The 22,945-nt window shown below is 44.4% G+C and overlaps 1 pseudogene; it reads left to right on the top strand.

The window, feature by feature from the left end:
• The window catches only part of LOC137095609 (sodium/iodide cotransporter-like), a 63,095-nt pseudogene extending 55,382 nt beyond the window's left edge, over positions 1 to 7,713 (top strand).
• The last annotated feature ends 15,232 nt before the right edge of the window (positions 7,714 to 22,945 follow it).

Below are 22,945 nucleotides of genomic sequence, written 5' to 3'. Positions count from 1 at the left end.
CATTGGGCGACAAGAGAGTGATTGTGCAGTGGGGTTGTGTGTTGGGCACACGCTTCCTCCTTTCCTTCCTTCTTGCTTCTAGGAGTTTTTTTTTTTGCAGCCTGGGGCCAGCTTTGGCCTGTTCTTGTGGGTGGTGGTGGGGGGCACCCTCTACGCACCCAGCCTGGCCACCATGGTTGTCCTGCCTTCCTACGGACACTTCTGCCCACTCTACAATGCCTCCGAGGCCGCCAACGCCACCCTCCACTTTGGACCACTGCCCAACACAGATGCCCCGGAAGACCCCCTTGAGAGGTGAGTGGTGGGCCACAGCCTGGTGGGCCCCCACTGTGCCCCTTCCTTCCTGACCTCGCTTCCTCCCACCCTCCCGCTGCAGGCTGGCACTAGTGGATGACTTCTACACCATCTCCTACCTCTATTACGGGGCCCTGGGCACTCTCTCCACTATCACCATCGGCGCCCTGACCAACCTCCTCAAAGGTCAATGAACTGGGCTGCATTTCATCCTTATCATATTATATAATTATTACTATTATAATATTATTATTATACACCCATGTATTATTATAATATATTATCATATGCTATTATAATATTATTACGCAGTAATGTATTATTATAATAAAGTATATAAATTTTATTATTATATATTATATTATACTATTGTTATAATAGTTTATTAAATTATACTATTTATTATTATTCTAAAATTATACATTAATGTATTATTTTAAATTACATTACGTATATCATTTTATGTTATATTATACTATTATTATTCTATTGCTATCATACATCAATGCATTATTATAAAGCATTATATTATTTTATATTATTCTAATATAATATCATAGATTAGTGTATTATTGTACATTATTATATTATTTTATGTTATTATATTATACTACTATTGTTCAATATGATTCATTCATGCATTATTATTATTATAAATTATATTATTGTTAATTTATATTATACTATTATTCTAAGATTATTATACATTCATCTTATTATTTTACATTATATTAGACTATTATTATTCAAAAATCATTATACATTCATGTATTATAAATTATTATATTTTATATTATACTATTATTCTAACATAATTATGTAATAGTATGTTATTGTATTATTTAGATTATTTATGTTATTATATTATACTATTATTGTATTACAATTCATATATTATTATTATTATTATTATATTATTAATAATAATTGTAATAATTATTTTATATTATACTATTATTATTCCAATATTATTATACATTCATGTCTTATATTATTACATTAAATGATTATTCTAATATTATTATACATTCCTGTCTTATTGTAATTATTATATTTTATATTATTACATAATATTCTTCCAATGTATATTTATGTATTATTATAAATTATAAAATATATTTATTATTGCTATTGTTATTACTATTATTATTACCCCCCGCAGAGGACTCAGAGCAGCTTTTAATGTTATTGTTCTATTATTACAAATTAACGTATTATTATTTACAATATTATTTATATTATTATTAGACCTTATTATGTAGTCATTAATATTATAAATGATTACCAATACTTATATTGTTCCTGTCTCAGAGACCCCAAATCTATACTCTCCTTAACTCCTGTTATATTGCAGGGTCAGCCTCTCTCACTCTTCTGCCGATTAGAAATGATTATAAATACTTGTATTTCATTGTCAGTCTGTCCCTAAACCAGACTTCTCGTACTTTCAGGCCCTGCAAAAGGCAGCGAGAAGCGGCCTGGAATGCTCTGGTGGGATATCATGAAGGGGCAGGCCTCGTCTTCCACTTCCGTCTTCTCTTATGAACTCAAGCAGATCTTGCACAAGGTAAGAGATCTACCAAAGCACCCTGAATACAATTAATAATAATAATAATAATAATAATAATAATAATAATAATACAACAACAACAACTAAAATGCAAAAGAGAAAGAGGGAATACTGTAAAAATCCAATGCAGAGAAGAGAAAACTTGCAAAAGAAGGCTCTACATGGACAGTTCCTGGGAAAAACGGAGAGCAAAACTGAGAAGGAAAAGACATGGATGTGGCTCATAAATGGAACTCTGAAAAAGGAGACGGAGGGCCTGATTCTTGCAGCCCAAGAACAAGCCATTAGAACCAATGCCATCCAAGCCAGGATTGAGAAGTCGATGACAGATTCCAAGTGTAGACTCTGCCAGGAAGCAGGTGAAAGAATGGATCACATCCTCAACTGCTCAAGAAAATCATGCAGACAGACTACAAGCAGAGGCACAACACCGTTGCTCAGATGATCCATTGCCACAAATACCATCAGCCTGCAACAAAGAACTGGTGGGATCACAAGCTGGGAAAAGTTACAGAAAATGAACAAGTCAAACCCATCCGAGACTTCTGAATTTATACTGTTATGGAGCACGAGACTCCTGACCTCACGATTGTGGGGGAAAAACAAGTATGGATCATCTATGTTGCAATCCCAGGCAACAACAGGATTGATGAGAAGCTGACACAATAAGACCAAACTGCAAAGACTCTGGCACAAGCCAGTCAAGGGGGTACCACTGGTGATCAGCACACCGGGTGCAAGGCCTCAAGACCTTGGCCTGCACTTGAAAACAATCAGTGCTGACAAAATCACCACCTGTCAGCTGCAAAAAGCCACCTTACTGGGATCTGCATACATTATTTGCCAATACATCACAAAGTCTTAGACACTTGGGAACGGTTTGACGTGTGATCCAATACAACAGCCAGCAGAGTGACCTTGTTTGCTGTGGATTCATCTTGTTGTGTATCAAATAATAATAATAGACAGACACAGCCCTGTTCTTAAAGAGCTTGCTTTCCTCTATAGACGTAACTTTGAGATGCGATTCCCAGACGCCAGGAGGGACATAATAATATAATTTTGTTTATTCGTTCAGTGGCTTCCGCCTCTTAAAGGATACCATCCACACGCCTTGCCCTTATTAGTCAGTCCCTTTCTTTTTCCTTCCCATTTCCCCAGCATCATTCTCTTCTCCAAGCTTTCCTGCCTTCTCATGATGTGGTCAAAGTGCCTCTAATCTTCTTCCCTCTAGAGAGCAGTTGGGCTTTCTTTCCTGGAGGATGGACTGGTTGGATCTTCTTGCAGTCCAAGGTACTCTCAGCTTTTTACTCCAACACCACAGTTTAAGAGCATCTCTCTTCATTCGCTCAACCTTCCTTATGGTCCAGCTCTCACATCCATATGTGGACCTTTGTTGCCAGTATGATGGCTCTACTTTTCACTATTTTATCGAGTTTGGTACTTGCTCTCTTCCCAAGAAGGAAACATCTTCTGATTTCCTATCTGCATTCTGCGTCTGCAGTCATCTTTGCAAAAGTCTGTCTCTGCCTCCACGTTTTCCTCCTCTGTTTGCCAGTTCTCAATCTGTCTGGTTGCCATCATCTTGGGTTTTTTAAATGTTTAACTGCAACCCAGCTTTTGCCCTTTCTTTTTTCACCTTGGTTCGAAGGCTCCTCAGCTCCTCTTTGCTTTCAACCATCAGTGATGTAATCTGCATATCTAAGGTGGTTAATGTTCCTTCCAGTTATTTTAACTCCAGCCTTGGATTCATCAAGCCCTGCACATTGCATGAGGTGTTCTGAATACAAGTTGAATAGGGAAGGTGAGAGTAGACAGCCCTGCCATAGTCTTTCCCAGTCTTGAACCAATCTGTTGTTCCCTGGTCTGTTCTTACTGTTGCTACTTGGTTGTTACACAGATTCCTCAGGAGGCAGGCTAGGTGACACTTGGTCTCCTCATACATATCACCAGGGACTTGCCACAATTTGTTATGATCCACACAGTCCAAGGTTTTAGAAGAGTCGATAAAACAGAAATAGATGTTTTTCTGAAACTCCCTGCCTTCCTGCATTACCCAGCGTCTGAATATTGGCCATCTGGTCCCTCTGCCTTTCCTAAACCCAGTTTGTCCATCTGGCAACTCTTGCTCCATGTCTTGCTGAAGTCTAGCTTGCAGGATCTTGAGTATTAACTTGTTGGCATGTGAAATAAGGGCCCCAAATGAAAATTTGAGCATTTTTTAGTGTTCCCCTTTTTTGATATGGGGATATAAGTTGATTTTTTTTCCAATCCGAAGGCCATTCTTGTTTTTTCCATCTTTGCTGGCCTATGGAATTCATCATCTTGATAGCATTCTCTTTCAAGATTGTAAACATTTCAGCTGGGATCCCATCATCACCTGCTGCCTTGTTATGAGCAATGCTTCTTAAGACCCATTCAACCTCACTCGTCAGGATGTCTAGTTCTAATTCACTCACTGCACCATCAAAGCTATCTTTGATATTATTTTTCCTATACAGATCTTCTGTGTAGTCTTGCCATGTTCTCTTGATCTCTTCAGCTTCTGTTAGGTCCATACCATCTTTGTTTTTGCCTGAAATGTATCTCAGATGTTTGTAATTTTCTGGAAGAGGTCTCTTGTCCTTCCTGTTCTGTTGTCTTATTCCACTACCATGCATTGTTTATTTTAAAATAGTTCCTTCTCTCTTCTGGTTAACCTCTGCAATTGTGCATTTAATTGGGCATATCTCCACCTATCACTGTTTCAATGTATTGTCAAAGGTTTTCATGGCCAAAATCATTGGAAGGAAGAAACCATGAACAAAATCTGGTTACTAGAATTTAAAAACTCTAAAATCAGGACAGTAAATAAAAAACAACACTCAAAAACAGGGGAACTCCAGAAAAGAAACAATCAGGGATAGGTAATCACCAATCAGCAAAGGATTTCCCCAGGCAGTAAGCAGCAACACCTTGAAGCTGCAAGGTCTTCTTTGTTTTCTTTTTCTTTGGGACATACTTTGTTGCTGCCTCCTGAACAGTGTTGCGGACTGATTTCCATAGTTCTTCTGGGACTCTTATCAATTAAATCTAGTCCCTTAAATCTCTTCTTCACCTCCACTGCATATTCACTAGGAATATTAGTGAGATCGTATCTAACTGGTCTTTGTGTCTTCCCTAATCTCTTTCAACTGATTCTAAATAATAATAATGATGATAATAATAATTATTTTGAAAATAAATTTTCAGACTTTGAAAATAATTTTTTCAGAGAACAAAACGAGAACCTTGGAAATAACAACAGAAATGATCACTGAAAGAGTGAAGAAAGTCAAGAACTGGACATCACCTGGCAATTATCAACTGCATGGATTTTGGCTTAAGTATCTGATTAGCCTGCGCTCAAAAATGGCCGAGCAATTCAATGAGATACTGCAAACTGAAAACATCAGCAAATGGATAACAACTGGGAAGACATATTTGATACAGAAAGATCCAGCAAAAGGGACAATACCAGGAAACTACAGGCCAATAATATGTCTGCCTACAATGTTCAAACTGCTAACAGGCATAATAGCTGATCAAAATAGCTGATCAAATCCAGGATTACTTGGAGGAAAATAACATCTTGCCAGTAGATCAAAAAGGCAATAAAAGAAGAAGTAGCGGCACAAAAGAACAACATCTGATTGACAAAATGGTACTGGAGAATTTCAAAACTGCAAAACAAACCTCTATACAACTGGGATTGATTACAAAAAAGCATTTGACTCACTGCCACATTGTTGGATTATCAAATGTCTAGATGTCATCAGGGTTTGTGAAAATATTAGAAAGTTTATCGAAAATGTAATTAAACAATGGAAAATTGAGTTGTTCGTGGGCAACAAAAGCTATGGAACTGTTAACATCAAGATAGTAATTTTCCAGGTTGACTCACTGTCACCACTGTTGTTCATCATTGCAATGACCCCTCTGTCAGTAATTCTACAGAAAACAAACCTGGGCTACCAAACAGCAAGACATTCACCAAAATTTTTCCATTTGCTGTACATGGATGATCTACAGCTTTATGGAAAATCAGAAACAGAAATCTGGTCACTGACCAACACAGTCAAAATATTCAGCACTGACATCAGTATGGAGTTCGGCCTAAACAAATGTGCCACAGTGGCATTAAAGAAAGGGAATATTACTCACAGCGAGGGCATAGAGATGCCAAACGGACAAACCATAAAATGCAATCAGCCTGAAGCCTATAAATATCTGGGCATACTACAATTGGACAATATCAAGCATGGGCATGTGAAAAGTGTGGTCAGCAAAAATATATCCAAAGAGTCAGAAAGATTTTGAAGAGCAAATTAAATGGTGGAAATACGATCAACACCTGGGCCATCCCCGTCATTAGATACACTGCTGGAATTGTGAACTGGACACAAGCAGAGCTGGATGATCTGGACAGAAAAACAAGAAAACTGATGACAATCCACTACTCATTACACCCGGTAGTGATATCGACAGACTTTACCTGACCAGAAAATCAGGAGGCAGAGAGAGAGCTTCTGCAAGTGAAACAAACGGTAGGAGAAGAGAGACATGCACTGGCAGATTATGTGCAAGGCTATCAAGAAAAAATATTGAGGGAAGTCAATAGTAATATACTGCTTCAAGTGCAAAAGACAAAGAGGAAATACCGTAATGAAGAGCAGACGAGAAAACTGGCAAAAGAAGGCTCTCCGTGGACAGTTCCTGGGAAAAACTGAGAGCTAAACTGACAAAAAAGAAACATGGATGTGGTTCACAAATGGAACTTTGAAAAAGAGACAAAGGGCCTGATTCTGGCAGTCCAAGAACAAGCCATTCAAACCAAAGCCAGAATTGAGAAGTCGATGACAGATCCCAAATGTAGACTCTGCAAGGAAGCAGATGAAACAATAGATCACATCCTCAACTGCTGCAAGAAGATCGCACAGACAGACTACAAGCAGAGGCATAACACTGTTGCTCAGATGATTCATTGGAACTTGTGCCACAAATACCATCTGCCTGCGACAAAAAACTGGTGGGATCACGAGCTGGAAAAAGTTACAGAGAATGAACATGTCAAGATACTCTGGGACTTCCGGATTCAGACAGACAGAGTTTTTGAGCACAATACTCCCAACTTCACAATCGTGTTAAAAAACAAAGTATGGATTGTTGATGTTGCAATCCCAGGTGACAGCAGGATTGAGGAGAAACAGCTGGTGAAGCTGACACGATACGAGGATTTGAAGATTGAACTGCACAAGCCAGTCAAGGTGGTCCCCGTGGTAATCGGCACATTGGGTGCAATGCCTAAAAGCCTTGGCTTGCACTTAAACACAATCGGTGCTGACAAAATTACCATCTGCCAGCTGCAAAAGGCCACCTTACTGGTATCTGCACGCATTATTTGCCAATACATCACACAGTCCTGGACACTTGGGAAGTGTCCGACATGTGATCCAATACAATATCCAACGGAGTGTTTGCTGTGGACTCATCTTGTTGTGTTTCAAATAATAATAATAATAATAATAATAATAATAATAATAATAATGAATGGAGACAGCCCTGTTCTCAATGGGCTTGATGCTGTGGGCCTGTTTTCCTCCCAGATGCTACTTTGAGGTACGATTTCCAGGCACCAGGAGGGACGTAGAAAACATAATAAATACAATAGTAAATATAATAATGATGATATTGATGCTATTGGATGGAGATAGTCCTATCCTCAAGGGGCTTGCTTCCCCTCTTTCCTGTCCTTGCAGGACCCCATCCTTGGACCTCCAGGCAGCCCCCATGGAGTAGGACGATGGGGCGACTTCTCCCTCGGCCACTGAGAGATATGGGTTGCTTACTTCTAATTGTAGTTTCCTGAGTAGTCACCTGTGAATTCGCACACATGGTATCCCTGCGCCTGCGCAAGCCCAGCTTCAGAACCTTCTAGAAATCAAAAAAGTGATCGACCCCTCCAGGCCCCGCCCTCCCCCCCCTCAGGTATATAAGACCCCAGGGTGGAGCCAGCCACTAGTTCTCATCTGCCAAAAAGTGGCTAGAAGGCTTGGCATGACATCCGAGGGGAGGAAAAGGTGGGGATGTGCGAATTCACAGGTGCCTACTAAGGAAACTATGGTTACAGGTAAGCAATCCATATTTTCCTGTCGTAGTCAACTGTGAATCGCACATATGGTAGATTCATGAGCTCTAAACCATGGCAGGTGGGTGTCATGCCACCGCCGAAAACAGGACTGCCCTGCCAAAATCGTCCTGCTTTTTGGAAACAGCGTCCAGTTCATAATGAGAGACAAACATACTAGGAGAAGCCCAAATAGCTGCTTTACACACCGCCTCCAAAGGAATACCCTTCAGGAAAGCTGCCGAAGCAGCCACAGCCCTAGTCGAGTGACCCCTCACATGTTGAGGGAGATCCCTCCCTGACAATCGATAACATGTACAGAGGTCGAAATGATCCATGCCAAAAAAACGCTGAGAGGACACCAGGAGACTCTTAGTATCCTTACAATATTTTAGGAACAGCCTGGGGGATTTCCTGAAATCAGCTGTTCTCTGGACATAAAAAGCCAGCGCCCTTCTCACATCAAGTAAATGCAAACCCTTTTCCAGAGGAGTTCCAGGGTTCTGAAAGAACGCCAGCAAAACCAACTCCTGAGACATATGAAATCTGGTTGCAACCTTAGGCAGGAAAGCTATATCCGTACGTAATACAACCTTATCCCTGTGAAACTTCAGATAAGGAGAATCCACTTTGAGGGCACATAGCTCACTCGCTCTTCTAGCCGAAGTTATGGCCGCCAAGAAGGTGACCTTCCAGGTAAGTGGCGCTATGCCCACCATCGCTAATGGCTCGAAAGGGGGTCTCATTAAAGAAGAAAAAATCAGCTCTAAGCCCCACGCGGTCTAATATTCGAAAGTCCTCTGAGGAAGGACTTAACCATGGGGTCCAAAAAACAAGACGGTAACCCTGACTTTCTATGGAACCAAGAAATGGCAGCTAAATAACATTTCAAAGATGAGTTGGACAAGCCTGCTTTGTACAAGGACACTAGAAAGTCCAGGACGAGAGAAATCAGGGCCAACTATGGTTCCTGACCCTGCGATCTAGCATAATCTCTGAATCAGGACCATTAAAAAATATATGATCGCTTAGTGGACGGCCTGTGTGTCGCTTCAATAATGGCCAAAACGTATTGGGAGAGAGAGTGGGTTGGTCTAGTTAAATCGGTTGCACAAGCCAGGCTGTGGGCCTCAGGAGGTGCACATCCGGGTAAAGGACCTGTCCTCGCTGTGAAGTCAGAAGATCCAGTCTGATTTTGAATCTCCTGAAGGTGCCCCTGGACAACTGTAATAGGGGAGCAAATCATGGTTGGCGAGGCCACCAAGGTGTCATCAGAATGCAGTAAGCGTTGTCCCTCTGTAGTTTTGCTACTATTAGTAACAGGGGGAAAGGAGGGAAGGCATACATTAGAACCCTCCCCCAATCCTGGAGGAACGCATCCCCCAGGCATTCCTCTCCCGCAAGGGTTCATATTCTCGAACAAAACTACCCATATTCTCCTGGGTGGCAAAAGATCGATCTCCGGGGTTCCCCACTTCCTGAAGAGGAAATGTACCTCGTCCAGGTTGAGTGACCAGTCGTGGTGCCCTAGTGGGTTCCTGCGTCCGCAAGGGAGTTCTTCTCCCCTGGGAGATGAGCAGCCACTAGGTAAATTCCTCTCAAAATGCACCATTCCCACACTCGAAGTGTGAGCCCCAGAAGCCGTTGGGAATGAGTGCCCCCCTGCTTGTTTAGGTAGTACATGATGGCTGTGTTGTCTGTCAGTATTTGCACTACTATGTTGTGAATCAGTGGTTCGAAAGACTTGAGAGCCTTTTCTACGGCCATGAGTTCTAGTATGTTTATGTGCAGAGTGGTCTCTTCTGGCGACCACTTTTCGTGGGCGACGAGACCTCCTGAATGGGTGCCCCATCTGTAAGAGAGGAGTCCGTCGTGATCATCCATGTTGGGTTGCGGGGCTGGAGGGGTAGTCCCATGCAGACATGTTGAGGATGTGTCCACCAGAAGAGAGACAGACGGACCTCCTCCGAGAGCACAAGTTTGGTATGAGGGTCGTCCCTGATAGGGTTGAAGTTCAATCCGAACCAGAACTGAAGGGGGTGTAGTCAAAGCTGTGAAAAGGGGGTAACCGATGTGGTAGATGCCATATGACCTAGAAGGATCTGTACTTGTTTGGCTGAAAGAGTGACCGAATTCAGGGCCAAGTTGATATGCTCCTGTAGGCTCGCAAAACGATCCTCCGGGAAGTGTGCCCTCTGTGAAAAGGAGTCCAGGAGTGCGCCAATAAACTGGATTCAGTGGACCGGGCACAGCGAAGATTTTTCCATGTTGACCACCAAACCCAGGTGCTGTAGGAGACACAAGGTAATATGGACATGTTCTTGTAACTGGGAGTATGATGTGGAAACCAAAAGCCAGTCATCTATGTAAGGGTAAACCATAATCCCCTGAGTACAGAGGTGCGCAACGACAATTGCCATACATTTAGTAAAAGCGCAGGGGACAGTGCTTAATCAAAAAGGGAGTACGTTGTAACAAAAGGTTGTAACAACCATGAACGATAAAAACCTATGATGGTGTGGCACTATTGACAAATGGAAGTAAGCATCCTTTAAGTCAATAGTGGCAAACCAGGCGTTCTCAGACAACAGAGGCAAAATGGATGAAAAAGTAACCATGCGAAATTTCTTGGGCAAAATTGATTTATTCAAGGCCCGCAAATCCAAAATGGCTCTAAAGCCTCCTCCACGTTAACAACAAAATATTTGGAGAAAAAACAGGTGAACTGGGGAAATGGCCCCCTTCTGTAAGAGCATATCAACCTCCTGTAACAAAACTGGGGAGTGGGGGGTAACATTAACTGTGCCCACGCAGGGGGTATCTTCAAACTCTATAGTATAACCATCCTTGGCAATTGCAAGAACCCATCTGTCAGATGTGATTTCCACCCAGTTGTTATAGAACGGTGCAAGACTGTCTCCAAAAATGGGAGAGTTTATCAGGGAGTCCTCAGGAAGGTAAGCAAAATTGTCAACAGTAAGGTCTGCTCCAGTAGAATGCCCCTCAACAAGAACCATGTCAGGAGGAGGTGAACTAAGGCCTTTAGAGTGAAATGTATCAAAGGCACTTCTTAGAGGCACCCTGGGCCTTCACTTTGGTTTGGTATGGCTGGTAACGGGATTTCGGGGGGTAAGAATTTCTCCTATTTGATTGGTATGTATAGGAAGATGTGTTCCTCCCCCTGAAGGGACCCTGATAAGAATTGTTAAAATTCTTACGGTAGGAGTTTGAAGGGCCCTGCCACCTCGGCTTCTGTTGGTAATATGGTTGCCAGGTATAGCCAAACTTATTGGCCGACTGGTGGACCTCTTGTTTCTCCTTAAGAGTTGTGTCTGTCTCTGGATTGAATAGGCCTCCCTCATGAAGATAGAGGTCTTCTGCCAGGGCCTTGCCCTCTTCCGACAAATTCGCCACTCTCAGCCAGGCACGCCGTCTAATGCATGTGGCCGTGGCGAAAAGATGGCCAGCTGACTCGGCCAAGTGTTTGGCGAAGTCCTTCTGAATTTTCGATAGGAGGACGGCCTCAGCCTGAAGAGCCTTCGGGAACTGTTGGTCCTCTGCCGGTAGCTTGTCAAAGTACGGCAGTATCTTGGACCACAGGAAAGTCTGGTATCCAGACATATATGTGGTGTAATGCGCCATCCGGGTAAAGAAGCCAGCAGCCACATGGGCCTTTCCCCCCAGGAAATCGACCTTTCCCCCCTCCCTATCCGGGGTGGGGTGGGGGCCAGAAAGGGTTCCTTTTGGACATTTGGATTTGACCACTTCTGCCACCACTGTGTTCGGTTTTGGCGGGTTAGTGACCCATTTAGCACTGGGAAGGTCACTTTTATATAAGGCATCCACCCTTTTGGGGGTGGCAGAAACATTCGCAGGAGATATTTCTAGAATTTTGACCAATTTCAAAAGATATGGCAACATGGAGAGGGCAGTGGAGGTAGGGATATTTTGTTCCTCTGAAGGGAACATAGGGTCCTCGACATGATCAGGGGCCTTCGGAGCAGGAAGATCTAAAGCTTTGACCATGCTCTCCACAAGTGACGCAAATTTATTAAAGTCAGGCAGTGGCGTGTCATGCTCCATTCCCACTTGGGGTTGAGCTGAGTCAGGAGAGTCGGAGGAGGAGTCCGATTCCTCTAAGTCAATGGTTCTTTGCTCCACAATCGGAGTAGAAGTGTCCTGGGTCATTGCAGGGGTGCCCGAAGGGCCCGGTCGAACAGAGGTCAGCATATCAGTAACATTACAATCAGAACGGTCAGAACAATTTGAAAGATCAACACAAGGGTTCTGAACAGCACAAGGTGGGCGGTCAACACAATCAGTTTGTACAACACAATTTGATGGATCAGATGGTGGCACAGGCGCAGTACCCCCTGCTGGAGGCAAGGTGTTCAATGATGGGAATACGGTAGTTGAAGTGCCACAATCCCTTTGTTGAATGCCGGGTATTGCCTCGATCTGGGAGCCAGGGGCAAGGGGAAGTTTGGGGTGCTGGGCGTACATAAAGTGCCCAGAGGGGCCTAGGTGCCACATCCCTGGATAAGGATAAGGGGCAGGCCCATAGAGTCCCCATCCCAAGGCCGAGGAGTGTGATCTCCATGAGTGGTGAGCTCTCCTGGATCACCTGGAGCACGATGACGAAGAGGAGGCAGGAGGTAGCAGACGAAGAGGACCCAGATCGGGACCTTCCTCTCGGGGATCGACGGTACCGATGCCCCTCCCATCGCCTGCTGCGTCAGGACAGAGAGCGGGATCTCTGTCACCTGGACCTCCAGCTGCCGATCAGAGACCTTGGTATTGGAGCGTTGCGGGAAAGGAGAACTTGGCCGCTGCCCGATCCCGGGGAGAACAGCTGTAGAGGCTCTCGCACTCTCTCCTCCGCATTCACGGGGGAGGAACCACCCTGAACCTGGGTGGAAACCCCGCCCCTGGGGAGGGCCTCCAGCTCGAGATCGGGAGGACTATAGCTCATGGAGGCCTGGGCAGGAAGGTCAGTAGTCAGCGCCTCCAGGGGCCTTGCTTCAAGCTGGGACGATGTTGGCGCCGCAATCGGAGAGGCCACGGGTGGCAAAGCCAACGGTCTTGGGTTGTGCGTGGAGCCAAAGGACCACACATGCGCGGGCAGGGCCAGGGCCCCATCCTGGCGCGGCAACACGCCTGATGGTCTCGAAAGTGCATCCTCGCCCTGGCGCCAGGGAGAAGGCTGAACGGAGGCTGCGAGAATGGCAGTCTCAGGCCTTCCCACCCTTTTTAAGGGAGCTCTTTCCCTGAACTCCAGCCAAACGGCCATCTTGGTACTTTTGCTTCTTGGCCTTTTTCTTGGTCGGCCCACCAGCCTGCATAGGCCTCTCAGTAGGTAAGTCCTCGGGGGCCCTGGGGGTTTTGGCAGCAACTGTGGGCAGCAAGGCCCTCTCATAAAGCGCTGCTTTTAGTCTCATCTCCCTGTTTTTCCGCATTTGCGGAGTGAAAGCAGCGCATATTCTACAAGCCTAGGAGAGGTGGCCCTCCCTGAGACAGGCCAGGCACAGATCATGGCCTTCAGTGTCGGGTAACACATTCGGGCAACTGGAGCATTTTTTAAACGAAGATGTGGCCATGGCGAACGCTACACATCTCCCTGGGAGCAATCAAAGGGATGGTCAATGTCAAGTCTGTGGTCAGGGGCAACAGATTACCTAGGCAGTCGAGATCAGTCCAAAGTCGTATCGTAAAAGGCAGTCCAAGAGCTAACAAGTGCTAGAGATTCTTAGCTGATGCCTACTACTTGGTAGAAAAAAGAGAACTAGTGACTGGTTCCGCCCAGGGGTCTTATATACCCAAGGGAGGGGGAGAGCAGGGCCAGGAGAGGTAGATCACGTTTTTGATTTCTAGAAGGTTCCGAAGCTGGGCCTGCGCAGGCGCAGGGATACCATATGTGCTCTTCACAGTTGACTATTACAGAAAACAGGCAGACTCTCATTCAGGGCGAAGAAGGTGAGGAGACCCTCTGCGCTTGTGCCTTGGACCCTGGCTGCTTCCACCTGCTCAGGGAGACTGACATCTAGGACCCCCCACCTTGTGTCCCATAGGGATCTGTGCATTTTGGGGAGAGGCACAAATAGGGAAGCCTCCTTAAGCAAGTAGCCATTGCCATAGTCTACTTAGGATGCTGCAAACCTCCCCTATGATGTTTTCCCAATGGGGTGCTAAGGGGCTGAGTGAGCATATTAGGCTTGGGATTACCAAGCTCATCATCACCCCTTAAGGGTGTTGGGGGCACAGAGCTGTCAAGGCCCATCTCACGCACCATCAACCCTCATGACGTGCATCTAATGCACAACCTAATTCCGGCCAAGTTCTTTTTGTCATAAAAAATGTGAGCATTAGATTCAAGTCCATAGGTTCTTTGGAGAGGGATGCCAGGAATGGGATCCAACCTCTCCCCCCATTCTGATGCTGAGGGAGATGGGATTTGTAATCCAGGCTTCCAAAGCAAGCCCTTTTCCCACTAGATTCCCCTATTTGTTTATATTTATGTTTGTCTTATTATATTATACAAGAGTGGGTCAAAAAGTTTTGCCTCCTCTGCCACAAATATGGGTTTGTGTGTGTGTATGTGTGTGTGTGTGTAGGTGTACTAGCTTGGGTCCTTGGCCTTGCCCAGGTTATTTGAAAAAATCATTTTAATTGTCCAAATGCCTTTATTAATTTATTTAACTTTATTCGTATACTGTTCTCAGCCCTTAGGCGACTCACAGCGGTTAACAACAGAACAGCAAAAATACAGTACACAGTAAAAAAAACAGTAACAGCATAACACCTAAACAATCCTATATAATTAACAACAATTGCCATTCACTGGCATCTCATCACTGAAAACATGATCCAAATCCGTCATCCATTGTTCCAGTCCTATGTTCATTACACTCATTGCACTAACTATTCGAACGCCTGCTTGAACAACCAGGTCTTCACTTTTTTGCGGAATACCAATAATGATGGAGCCAGTCTAATATCTGTGGGAAGGGCGTTCCACAGCTGAGGGGCCACCACCGAGAAGGCCCTGCATAAGGTTGTGGGTGAACTACAACTCACCTCATGCATAGTTAACCCTGAGAAACTTAATCAATACTCAAAGTTTGTGATGTTGGGCAAGTTTGCTCCAGATGCATCATTGGTGGGATTCAGTGAGCTCTCTGACTGCAGGGTAAACTACAACTCCCACTAAGGTGAGTCAGTCCCCTCAAACCTCTCCGGTAGGTTGAGTGAGTCATGGAGCTTCTGCATACCAAGTTCCATCTTTGGTGGAATTCAGGGTGCCGTTCCTAGATTGCAGGTGAACTATAAATCCCAGTCCCTACAACTCCTATAAATCATGGTGAAATCTTTCCAAACCTCTCTAGTATGTTCCATTGCTGATCAATTCCTCTGTTTGCTGTGTGCCATAGAAAAGAATAGGAAAGGGTTAAGGGAGAGGCAGTGGGCGGGGTCATGCAAATTCCACATCAATGGAGAGAGTCAGAAACACTGGGATGCCTGTGGTGGAGGAAATATAGGTTGCTTACCTGTAAACATAGTTTCCCGAGTGATCACCGGCGAATTTGCACATATGGTACATTCCTGCGCACGCGCAGGCAGCAACAAAAAAATCTTGAGACCTTTTAACAGTTAACGAAGCCCCGCCCACTCCGCTCCCCTCTATAAATAGCCCTTAGAAGGGGCCTCGGTCAGTTCTTCCGCCGCTAAAAACGCAGCCAGAAGTCCTGACGCATGACATCTTAAATAAAGAGGGGAGGATGGGCGGGTTGTGCAAATTTGCAGGTGACCACTCAGGAAACTATGTTTACAGGTAAGCAACCTATATTTTCCCCTCGTGGTCACTGCAATTTGCACATATGGTAGACTAGTGAACTGCTAACCTTGGATGGTGGGTGTCATGCCACTGCCGTAAACAGTACTGCTCTACCAAAGGCTGCATCCTTCTTGGACGTCACATCTAGTTTGTAGTGCTTCACGAAGGTTGTTGGCTTGGACCACGTCGCCGCCCTACAGATCACATCGAGAGGGATCCCTTTCAGGAACACCGTCGACGCTGCAACAGCTCTCGTAGAATGAGCTCTGACCTGTAAAGGTAAGTCTTTCCCAAATAAACGGTAAGCATATCCGATTGTAGAAACAATCCATGAAGATATCCTCTGCGAAGACACAGGGAAACCAATGGAATCTGTTCTATATTTCAAAAACAGTCGAGGGGACCTCCTATGACCTTTGGTCCTATCAATATAATACATCAATGCCCTGCGTATATCAAGCAGGTGTAACTTCTTCTCTAAAGGGGAGACAGGATCCTGAAAAAATGCTGGCAACACTATTTCTGTGACATATGGAACTTACTTTTCGCCTTGGGAAGGAAAGCTGTCAGTCCTCAAGACTATCTTGACCTTATGTACTCTCAGGTATGGCTCATCACATCTTAGAGCACATAACTCCCCTGTGCTGTGGGTTGAAGTTATCGCTACTAAAAATGCTGTTTTCCATGATAGAAAACTCATGTCTACCGCTGACAATGGCTCAAATGGTGGTCTGGTTAAGGCCGTGAGTACTATTTCTAGACTCCAAGGCGGAGCAATTGGAGTAACTGGTGGTCTTAAATTTTTCAAACCTTTCATGAAAAGAGAAACCAGTGGGTCACTGAAACATGAAAGTAAACCCACTTTCCTCCTATACCAGGATAATGCCGCTAGGTAGCACTTCAAGGAGGACCAGGATAACCCTGAATCCACTAGCTGTGCAAGGAAGTCCAAAAATAGTGGAAATTGGAGCTGTTTCAGGCTCCACCCATTTCTCTTTTGCAAACTTGGAAAATCTAGACCATTTATAAATGTAAGACCGCTTAGTTGACTGTCTTTGGGCAGCTTCTATGATCAATATCACTGGGCTTGAAAACGGAGTTTTAAAGGCTACCGGGATGTCAACAGGTGCCAAGCTGTCAGTCTTAAGTTGTGAACATCCGAGTATAGAACACGACCCTCCTGCACTGACAGAAGGTCCTCCCTCTTTGGTAGTGGCTTGAAAATTCCCTTGGACATTTGAAGGACCAGAGAGAACCAAGGTTGTCTCGGCCACCATGGGGTGATCAATATGCCCTGTGCGTGGTCGTGGAACAACTTTGACACCACCCGAAGTATGATGGGAGACGGGGAAAAGGCAGAGATCTTGTGCTGTCCCCAGTGCATCAGAAACGCATCGCCCAGACAGTTGGGCATCGAGTTCCGGTATTCCCTGGCGCAGAACAGATGGCATTGTCTGTTTTTCGCCGATGCAAAAATATCATTTTTCGCCGATGCATAAAAGATCTATCTCCGGCATACCCCAAGCCTGAAAAAGCAGAGTTATCACTTCGTTGTTCAGGGTCCATTCGTGGTGCGTAAGCGGATTCCTGCTGAGGAAGTCTGCTAATAAATTTTGTTCTCCCGGCAGGTGGATCGCTAATAGGTGAATACCTCTGCTTATGCACCAGTTCCAAACCCTGAGTGTTATCAACAACTCTTGAGAGTGTGTGCCTCCCTGCTTGTTTATATAATACATTACTGTAGTGTTGTCTGTTACTAACTGAACAGTCTGATCTGTTAGAATGGGCTCGAAAGACTTTAGTGCTTTCTCTACTGCTAGCAACGCTAGTATGTTTATGTGATATGTGGTCTCTGTGGCTGTCCATGTGCCTTGGGCTGTCAGCCCGTCCACATGCGCCCCCATCCCATGAGGGAAGAGTCTGTAGTCAGGGTCTTTGATGGTCTGGGTTGTTGAAAAGGCTGGCCAGTACACACATTGTGGTGGTCCGACCACCATATCAGACATTAGTGTTGTTTCAAAGACAGCCGCATACTGGAACTGTGTAACCAAGGGTTGAAAACCGATAGGAACCAAGATTGTATTGGTCTTAGATGTAACCTTGAGGTGTCACTGCAGTAGTAGATGCCATGTGCCCTAACATTACTTGAACTTGTTTGGCTTTTATGTAGTCTGTGTCTATCGCTTGCAACACCAAGGCTTGTAGCTTTAGAAAACGGTCGTCGGGTAAGTATGCCTTCAGTGCCTCCGAGTCCAGCAGTGCTCCAATGTACTGAATTCTCCTTGACAGAATTAGGTTGGCTTTCTCCCAGTTCACTATTAGACCTAAGGACTGGAGAAGAAACAATGTTTTGCTAATGTGCGATATTAACAATTCCTTTGAATTTGCTACCAAAAGCCAATAATCTATATATGGATAAACCATTATGCCAGTCATGCGGAGGTAAGCCGCTACAGTGGCCATGCATTTTGTGAAGACTCTTGGGGCCATTGCCAATACAAACGGCAAGACATTGAACAAATATATCTGTTTTCCAACCTTAAAGGCCAGAAATCTACGGTGTTGTGCATTAATAGAGACGTGAAAATAAGCATCTTTGAAATCCACCATTGCAAACCAAACATTTTTATTCAGTAAGGGGAGTATTGTCTTAAGAGACACCATCCGAAACTTTCTGGTAGTAATAAACCTATTAACGCCCCTTAAGTCCAGTATTGGGCGTTGTCCTCCTCCCTTTTTGGATACTAAAGAGTGCCTTGAGAAGAAGCATTGCCCATATGCTGATGTAGGGATTGGACATATTGCTCCTTTGGAAAGCAAGGTATTAATTTCCTCTATCAGCGGAGGAGATGGAGGTGTGACCCTGAGGCGGCCTACTGGCGGTAAACTGTCAAATTTTATTAAATAACCATCTCTCACTATTTGTAACACCCAACTATCAGAAGTAACTGACGACCAAGTGTCATAAAAGGCGGTTAATCGCGCCCCGAAATAAGGAAATTCCGAATTTACAACATTCAAATTCCCATAACCAGGAAAACATTCAGAACTAGGAAAACAATAACTTTGTTCTGAAACATTAAAACACAAAACATCAGGCAACTCAAACTCCCTTCTGCCTAGAGGGAAAATGTCAAAAATGCTGCTTGTTCCCTCCCGAGCGAGAGGGTTTATTCTGGTATGACTGGAATCTATTCTTTGTTCCATAAACTTGCTTCCGTGGTATATATGGCTTGTTATTTAGAGGTGTGCGTTAACATTGTTGTCCTCCATAAAATTTACCGGTATTTCTCCTGAAATATGGTGGAGATGCTTGCCGGTGAGATCTCTGCTGAGAGTATCCTTGTCGTGGAAAACCATAAATCTGCATGGTCTTCTTCATTTCTTGTGTGTGTTTCAGCTTCTCATCCGTTTTCGGATTAAATGGACCATCTTCATGCATTGGAAGATGCTCAGCCATAGAACATCCCTTCTCCGACAAAGTAGAAGCACGTAGCCAAGCATGTTGCCTTATTGACGTAGCAGTTGTAAATATTTTCCCTGCTGCCTCTGCCATATGTTTGGCAAAATCTTTCTTAAATTTCGCTAGCAGTACAGCTTCCGAATAGAAAGCCCTCGATAAGCGTTGTTCATGCTCCGGAAGGAAATCAATATATGGTGCTATTTTGTTCCATAGGAACGTTTGATATGCACTCATATAGGGCACGTAATGCGCCATTCTTGTGTACAGTCCTGCAGCCATGTGGGTCTTTTTTCCCATGGTATCAATTTTCCTTCCTTCTTTATCAGATGGTGTCGGATTTATTTTCCTAGCTTTCTGTCCATGGCCTACTTCGGCTATGACAGTGTTTGGTGTCAATGGTTTGGCTATCCACATTGCGGAGGACAGGTCGATTCTGTAAAGATTGTCTATTCTCTTTGGCATTGCAGGGGCTAATGATGGAGAGCCTTCTGGTGTCTTTGTTAGCTTCAATAAGTAAGGTAGAGCTGGAAGGGCAGTATTTGTATTGGATTCCTGTTGATCTGAATTAGGGAACATTGGGTCTTCTACTGACTGGAGGTTCTGGAGTTGGCAGATCCAGAACACGAATCATCCTATTAAGTAAGGATGCAAACTTTGTATTGTCATCTCCATTTAAAGTGTCATTTTCCACTTCTCCAGCAGTCTCAATATTATTAATATCCTCATCAGAGGAATCAGTATTTTCTAAAAGGATTAAGTCATCCTGTCCATCAGATGATGGTTTTTCTTGTTCTTGTGCCCTTACAGGTTCAGTTGATTCATTGGGTTGTCTGGCTGACCTATGCGATTTCTTTGGCTTCGATCTAGCCTGTTTGCTTTTATCAGAATTCCCCATACTTGGCCATTGCATAGGCATCGGGGCTCCATAGTAGACCATTTGCCCATTTGGCGCTTTTTGCCAAAAGCCTCCCTGGTTCATGCCAAAGCCTCCCTGATTCATGAAGGCTTGAGGGGGCAGACACTGCTCATTCATCCATCTAGTGGATGAATGAGGTATTTTTGCCTTATTCCTCAGGCCCTTCTCACCCCTCCCTTGCTCCGCTTCCTAACAGGGGAGGAGCTAGAGGAGGAGCTAGAGGAGGAGCTGGAGGAGGAGCTTGAGCTTCTCGACGTCGAGCGTGCTCGGCGTCAAAGCCTCCCAGATCTTGCCGAGTGTCGGGAGGGCGCTCGATCCCGAGCACGCCTGGGGCTTGTTTGTAGAGGCCTCACCGACAGCGTGGGGGAAGGGGTTTCCATGCCATTGCTTAGGTATCGAGCCAAGACCTGGGGAGTTGCTGAGACCTCCAGTACGGCCTCCTTAACTGGAGCTTCTTTTGTGCCTAATTCTGTAAGTGTCTGAAGGGTCGCCCCTTCATTTTTCTTTATTGTTTCCTCCGAACTTGTCGGAGGCGCCATTTTATTGTGTTTCTGGCCTTGTGAAGCCGCATCTCCCTCCTTCAGGGATTCTTGCGGTTTGTTTTTCTGCATTTGAGTTTTTGAAGCCACTTCACCTCCTTCTGAGGACTTGCTTGGCTTAATTTTCTTAATCTTAATTATCTTCTTTTTTAAAGCTGAATCGTTAATTACTGCTAGCTCAGCCTGTGGGACCTTTATTTCCCCTGCTAGCAATAAGGCTTGTTCATACAACGCCACTTTAAGGCGTAATTCTCTATTTTTTCTTGTTTGTGGTGTGAAGGCTTTACAGATAGCACAAGGCTGGGAGAGATGTTCCTCTCCCAAGCAAACAAGGCAGTTATCGTGTGCATCGTTGTCCGGATATTTATTAGGACACGATACATACTTCTTGAGAGAAGTAGTCATAATATTATTATTTAAATTATAATTTAGAAACTGGTCTCCTGTTTTCCGCTGCTGCTTTTTAGCGCGGATTGGAAGAACTGACCGAAGCCCCTTCTAAGGGCTATTTATAGAGGGGAGCGGAGTGGGCGGGGCTTCGTTAACTGTTAAAAGGTCTCGAGATTTTTCTGTTGTTGCCTGCGCACGAGCAGGAATGTACCACATGTGCAAATCGCAGTGACCACAAGGGGAAAACACATAAAATCTAGGATGGAATGGTCCCCATGTGAAAGCCTTCACTTGGGCAGTATGGTGTTTATGGAGGACACAGTCAGGGCTCTGAGACATGTTAATGGTGCTTGCTATAACTTGCAATGTCATTGGAGGAAGGGCTATTGGTGTCTCCTGAGTGTTTCAAGGCATAGCTATTTGTGAAGGCCAGAGCCTGTGTAAGTGCCTCTTCCCCCCCATACACACACACATATTTTTTCACTTTTATTATGTGTAAAGATATAAATCTCTTGGATTTGGAAGGCGTGCCCACGAACTTCCTTTTTTGGGACTGAGAACAGGGTATACCATTGTTTTTTTAAATATATATATATAGATATTAATAAAATAAGGCAATTTTGTCTTGGGAAATTCCATCTGGTCCGATCTAGACATTACACATTGCAAGTATTTGGTTTTATGGGTAGAAAAACGTGCTTCTTTGCACTAAATGCACTGCGCTGGCTTTTGGGTCAAGAGTGTGCCAAGTCCATCACACAGGTGTGGAGGCAGTGATGCTGTGACTTGACTCGACCACTGAGAAGGAAATCCTTTCTGATTTCCAGGAATAATCAATCATGGGGCAAACGGCCCCCTTTTTATGGAGCCAGCCTTGAGCAAACAGGCACCAAGTGTCAACATCAAGGCGGAAAGAGATTCCAATCCAGAATCAGGAAAATCCCCGTCATCAAAGATTAGGACAAACACTCCTGCGTTTTTGCACCTGCCTTTTCCTTATGGGTTTGTGGGCGGAGGAGAGGCTGGCAGCAGGCTGGGAGCATCCCACTCATTTATAGAAAAGCCAAAGTATGCATGTCTGCATGTATCACCAAGGTGGAGTGACTCTCTGGGATGCCACTGGGAAAGAAAGTTACCCTATGCAGGAGGGGAAGGGAGGAAGGAGGTAGGTCTTCTCATAGTCGGAGATGGGAGAAAGTGGGACTTCCTTCTTAGAGTAAAATAAGGGGGAAAGCATTCTCCCTCCTGCGAAGATTAGTGTTTGTCCTAATCTTCGCAGAGCTGGAGGGAGAATCTAGACCAATGATGGGCAACCTTTTGAGTTTGGTGTGTCAATACTTGCCAAAAAAACTGAACATAACTCGAGAAAAAATCCATAATTTCATGATATTTATAGTTTAATAACAAAAATATATTATTGTAATATATAACTGTATTTAATAAACCAAAAACTAATTATTTAACTTACCTGCTTTTTCTATAATGCCATATATCTCGGCATTATAGAAAAATGCTGGTGTAGGAGCCGAGGATGAAATGTCCTTCTTGGGATGCGGCCCCATCTTCTCTGTGTGCGGCCGCATGCAGCTGTGTGTAATCGAAAATGGCTACGCATGTCAGTGCTGACACACGTGTCATAGGTTCACCATCATGGATCTAGACATTCACAGAGCTGGAGAATGGGGAAAGCAGGACTTCAGAGCTGGAAGAAAGCAGGACAGAGCTAGAAGAAAGCAGGACTCGTTCTTTGAGTCACAGAAGGATGAAATTTAGGTCTCCTTCTCAGAGCTGTAGAAA

This window comes from Anolis sagrei, chromosome Y (genome assembly GCF_037176765.1).
Source record: "Anolis sagrei isolate rAnoSag1 chromosome Y, rAnoSag1.mat, whole genome shotgun sequence".
In the NCBI taxonomy this organism is placed as follows: Eukaryota; Metazoa; Chordata; class Lepidosauria; order Squamata; family Dactyloidae; genus Anolis; species Anolis sagrei.
Note: the sequence above shows the minus strand (reverse complement) of the source record. Positions and strands in the feature narration are given on the sequence as shown.